We start from the raw sequence: 6,000 nt of genomic DNA, 5'->3' as shown, positions 1-6,000 counted from the left end.
GCGGCGCCAAAATAAATTAGAATATCTTGTTCATTGGCGCGGATTTGGTATTAGTGAATGCACATGGGAGCCAATAAAGAATCTTGCAAATGCAGCAAAGGCGGTGGAGGCTTTTCATCGACGACATCAATCAAAATCAAGATGAAAACCTTCTTTATAAAAGAAACAACATCTAGGCAAGATAACATTCTACTTTCAATTCTTGTTCGTAGCTTCTTTGTAGTAGTGATGCTTAGGAGATGGAGAACCAACAACCAGCAGATTCAATTCAAGAGCCTTCATTTGCTGACCTGCCGGATGAGACATTACGATTGTCACAACCTTCAAGACGACGCAATCAAGATGAAGATCTTCAAGAACAACATGTTCTTCCTCGAATAGATGGTGAGATATAATGCGTTTGGTATCACCATTTGGGAAGGGACTTCAGATGTTTGGTGATTTTGTTAGAGGTAGGAACAACTCCTGATGGTGTTCCAAATATTCTATTCGAAGGAAGTTACGAAGGCCTCAACAATGATCAAATAACTGGGTTGTCTTCCCGCCCTGGTATGGGACACTACCGATGGTTGAGAGGCCCTATCAATCATCTTCGAAGAGAACAAAGATCAGAGTATGTAGCGAATATAATTCGTCGCATCATAGATTTCCTCAACATATGATGACCGCTCCTCCTGGAACTCATCTCTAGAAAGGGGGGTAATGTCACGGACATAATCATGTAAGCTAGTAATTACATATACAAATAGGTAGAAGTAAGTAAAAGTAGGTAAAAGTAAGTTAATTCTATAGTATTTAATATGGAAGCTTCTAAAAAGCTTTATAGATGCTGCTTTGACATCATAGGTGTCTTTAATTGACTTTTTGGATTAAAAACGTGGTCAACAAGTTGGCCATGTGCCACACATGTTGTTACCTTGAAGATCAAGCTAACTATGTGGCCCACACGTAGAAAAACTTGCCTTATAAGTCAATGCATGTGTTCTACAAAGTCAACACATATTGGAGGTCCTGTAGAACGTCGCCACGTAGCCCCTAGTTAGATAGTATATATAGAGACAAGAGTGAAGGCTTCTTCATTCTTGTCAAGTCCTTTCTTGCTTCTAGTCTAATTTCAAGGGTCTCTAATTTTCTTGTCTTTTGGCAATAGCCATTCCAATTTTTCTTTCAATATACATACTTGTTTATATTTATTTTGTTACCTCTCTTTGAGTGAAGGCTCACTTATCTGAATTGTTTTTTCATCGAGTTTTTGTCCTTGATAGGTGGAGACAATCAAAGAGATCGATTTAAAAATAGAACTAAGGTATGATGTTGGGATGCACTTTGATCTTGGAGCAACTCAAAACCTATCAATCATTGGAGTGAGTGTTAGGAACATAGTCGTTAGAACTTTCTAGAGACAAGTTTCTAGAACCTTCTAGAAGCAAGTCTCTGGAACCTTCTAGAAGCTTCTTAGTTGGTAGAAGTTGCTTGAGAAGCTTCCTAAATAGGAGTATATATTGGAATCAAGGCTGAAGAGTTCTTCAGTCTCGACAACACATCATTTGGAGCTCTAGCTCACCTCTCTGGTGTTGTTCTTGTATTCATCTGATTTATCGAGTTCTTGTCAGTTCTTCTTGAACTTCTTGGTAGATATCAAGTCTGTATTCTGTGTCCATGACAGTTTGTTGAGACTTCACTCCCCTTAGATATTAGAGCTAGTTTCTTCTTTGTTAGAGTGTGGATTACTCATCTGCTTGGAAGTGTACTAGCACTTTAGAGGTTGCGGATTACCCTCCTGTAAACTGATACTTCTTTTGTTACAATATTGGAGTCTTATTCTTCTGGGAGAGAGTGGATTACCCTTTTTCTTGAAGCTCTTAAGGCATTTTAGAGGTTGTGGAGTACCCTCCTCTAAACCAATATTGTCTTCTTGTAGAGTCATTTCTGTCCTTCTCTTAGAATGGTCGGAGGCCAAGACATTAGTATGACAAAAAGTTCAGAGTCCAAGTTAGATGCTATCATGAATGCCCTCGCTACGTTATCGCAAAGAACTGCAGAGATTGAAGGAGATGTGGCAAGGCTTCATAATGATGGAGCATCTGGGATGGCACAATCTAGGTTGCACCAGCCTCAAACTTCTACACTTGGAGAAGCAACTTTACCTCAGGTTCCACAAGCACCACTGGTTCTACAACATAAAGAACCCCGAGTTAGCCTTCCGGACAAGTTCGATGGTACACGTTCCAAGTTTTGAGGATTCGTCTACCAAATCAAGTTGATAACAGTTTTACAGCTTGAACGCTATTCAACGGAGGAGTCACGTGTTGGGCTTGTTGGAACCTTACTTACAGCACAAGCTGTATCATGGTTTGCTCCTTTGTTCGAGAAACGATTGTCCATACTAAACAACTTTGAAACCTTTTTGGAGGCATTTGCGGAAGCATTTGGTGAACACGACAAGGTTCGATGGACTACAACAAAGATCCGGTCACTACGACAAGGAATACATTCTACATCAGTCTATGCATCAGACTTCAAGCAATTAGCTTGCGACATCAATTGGGACGAAGAAGCATTGATGAGTCAATTCTATTGGAGTTTAAGGGACGATGTGAAGGATTTGCTGTTAACTCTTCCTGACCCGCAAACGCTCAATGAAGCTATTAGCCAAGCTGTGAAGTGCGATAACCACCCATTCCAACGTCGCCAAGACCAACGTTCAAGACAACATACGGTTCGCCACACCCCAACTATGTCGGCAAGCAGCGTGAATTCACATTTAGAGGTAGAAGACATGCAAATTGATGCGGTATGTGTCAAATCTCTTACTCTAGAAGAAAAAAAGTGGCGTATGGAGGAAGGTCTATGCTTGTATTGCGGTGAAGAAGGCCACAAAGTTGAAAACTGCCCCAAGAAGCAAAATTGACGTATTATCAAGACTAGGGGCGCATTTATGTAGGAAAACAAGGATGCCCAGCCAGAATAGGAATCGTGCGGCTGGACAGTGAAATATCACAACAACAACCAGGTTCCTTTCTTTCCACTCAACCTGCCCTTTGTTTTACAATCCCTTTGCTTATTGGCCCTCAGAAACTGAGAACCTTAGCATTATTAGATTCAAGAGCATTTGCTTGTTTCTTAGACGAAGAATTTACAAAGCGTCATAAGATCCCTTTAGTACAAAAATCCAAACCTGTTCACGTTGAGCCCATAGATGGATGACCTTTATTGTCTGGTAGTGTCACCTATGAATCAGAACCTATAGAAGTGACGTTTAAAAACCATAGTAGTCATATTATTTTCAATATTATTAGAATCCCATCAAATCCTGTTATTCTTGGTCTTTCCTGGTTGGAAAAGCATAATCCATCCATAGATTGGAAGTTGCGGAAGATGACCTTTTCCACAAAACCACCCAAGAGCAAGCCTAGTAGAAAACCCCGAATAGAGAAATCTTTATTTATTGGAGCAAGAGCGTTTGTAAGATTGTCCAAGGGAGACACACCGTTTGTCATTTATGCGGCTCCAACTACCGGGGAAAAGATCTTGATAGCAAGTATACCGGAGCAATATAAGGATTTTAAAGACGTGTTTCAAAAGAAAAATGCCGACATGCTACCAGAACACAAACCATATGATTGCACCATAGACTTACAGGAAGGAGCACAACCGCTTTTTGGCCCAATCTACAATCTATCGCAGATGGAGTTGGCGGAGTTGCGGAAGTACATCGACGAGAATCTAGCCAAGAACTTCATCCGTCATTCAAAATCGTCAGCTGGAGCACCCATCTTATTTGTGAAGAAGAAAGATGGCTCATTGCGGATGTGCGTGGACTATCGAGGCCTCAACAAGGTAACAAAGAAGAATCGTTATCTATTACCCTTGATTTCTGGTCTCTTAGAACAACTTGGACGTGCAAGGATCTTTACAAAAATTGATCTAAGGGGAGCTTACAACCTCGTACGAATCAAAGAAGGAGATGAGTAGAAGACAACGTTCCGTACAAGGTATGGCCATTTTGAATATAATGTCATGCCCTTTGGTCTTACCAATGCTCCAATAGTCTTTCAACATATGATGAATGACATTTTCCGAGAGTACCTTGACGATTTTGTTGTCATCTATTAGGATGATATTTTGATATTCTCCAAAAATGAGGAAGAGCATGAAAAACACGTTCGTTTGGTATTGGAGAAACTACGCGAGCGAAGACTATATGCCAAGTTGGAGAAGTGTTTATTTCACCAAATAGAGATGGAGTTTTTGGGGTTTGTTGCGACTACGGAAGGCTTGAAGATGGACCTCAAGAAGGTGGAAGCAATCGTGTCCTAAGAGGTTCCGAAGACAGTTAGAGACGTACAATGCTTTCTTGGTTTTGCCAACTTCTATCGAATCTTTATCAAGAATTACTCTCAAGTTGCTGCTCCTCTCACTCGGTTGAGATGCAAGGATAAGCTGCAATGGGGACCTCTAGCAGAGAAGGCGTTTCAAAACCTGAAGACCGCATTTACTACGGCTCTAATCTTGGTACATCCAGACTTTACAAAGGCCCTCTATATAGAAACTGATGCTTCGGATTTTGCTTTGGGAGCTGTACTTTCACAAATGGGAGAAGACAAGAAGCTCCATCCGGTTGCATTCTATTCTCAAAAGTTCTCTGCTGCTGAAATCAATTATGAGATCCACGATAAGGAACTTCTTGCTATAGTGGATTCTTTCCAAGAATGGCACCACTTTCTTGAAGGAGCTGCACATCCAGTGACCATATACACAGATCACAAGAATTTGGAGTATTTCATGTCGGCTCGAGTTTTAAATCGACGTCAAGCTTGATGGAGTATGTTGCTATCTAGGTTCGATTTTATTATCACTTATCGACCTGGAAAGCAGCAAGGACTATTTGATGCCTTATCGAGGAGATCGTATCTTGTACTAAAGGTTGGAGAAGCAACGTTTGATCAACAATGTACAACATTGTTGAAGCCAGAGCAATTTCAGCTTTGCGCTACTATTATGCCAATTGATGCTGACTTCCTGAATCAGGTATGTGCCGTAACCATTGAAGATTCAGTAGCCATTGATATTAAGGAGCGTGCCAATGACGACAAGTTCAAGGTAGAGGGAGATCTTTTATACTTTGAAGAGCCATTATATATCCCAAAAGGACCAGCACGACTCCGAGTTCTTCAATCTTGCCACGATTTTCCAGTTGCGGGACATTTTGGATTCAACAAGACCTTGGAGCTTATTTCTCGAGATTTTTGGTGGCCCCAAATGTGGAAGAATGTGAAAGATTTTGTGAAAGATTCCTGCGACATCTGTTCAAGATCCAAGAATCCTCGGCATCGCCCTTATGGACTCCTACAGCCATTGCCGATTCCACATCGACCATGGTCTTCAATTTCCATGGACTTCATCACGGACCTGCCATCATCGAACTCATTTGACAACATCTTTGTCGTGGTAGATCGGCTTACAAAAATGGCACACTTCGTCCCTTGCAAGAAGACATCATCCAATGAAGTCACAGCAAGGCTCTTTCTCGATAATATGTATCGATATCGTAGACTACCAGATGATATCGTATCAGATCGAGGAACCCAGTTCGTATCAAAGTTTTGGAGATCTCTCTTTGAGATACTGAAGGTGGATATCAAGCTTTCTTCGGCTTTTCATCATCAAACTGACGATCAAACGAAACGGGTGAACCAAGTCTTGGAACAATACTTATGATGCAGCATCAACTATCAGCAAGACGATTGGACCACATATCTGTCGTTAGCCGAGTTTGCATATAACAACACCCTCCATGCGTCGACTCAATACACACCATTCTTTTCCAACTATGGGTATCATCCAAAGCTTGATTTATTGAGTCCATCAACAAATAACAATCCAGCAGCTGAAGGATTTGCGAAACAACTATCAGAGCTTCAAAATACCTTGAAGCTTCAATTACAATCAGCTCAAGAATCCTACAAGGCGTCTGCAGATAGATTTTGGAATCAAGCA

The sequence above is a fragment of the Physcomitrium patens genome, chromosome 16 (assembly GCF_059467195.1).
Source record: "Physcomitrium patens ecotype Gransden chromosome 16, ASM5946719v1, whole genome shotgun sequence".
In the NCBI taxonomy this organism is placed as follows: Eukaryota; Viridiplantae; Streptophyta; class Bryopsida; order Funariales; family Funariaceae; genus Physcomitrium; species Physcomitrium patens.
This window is presented reverse-complemented; position numbering follows the sequence as displayed.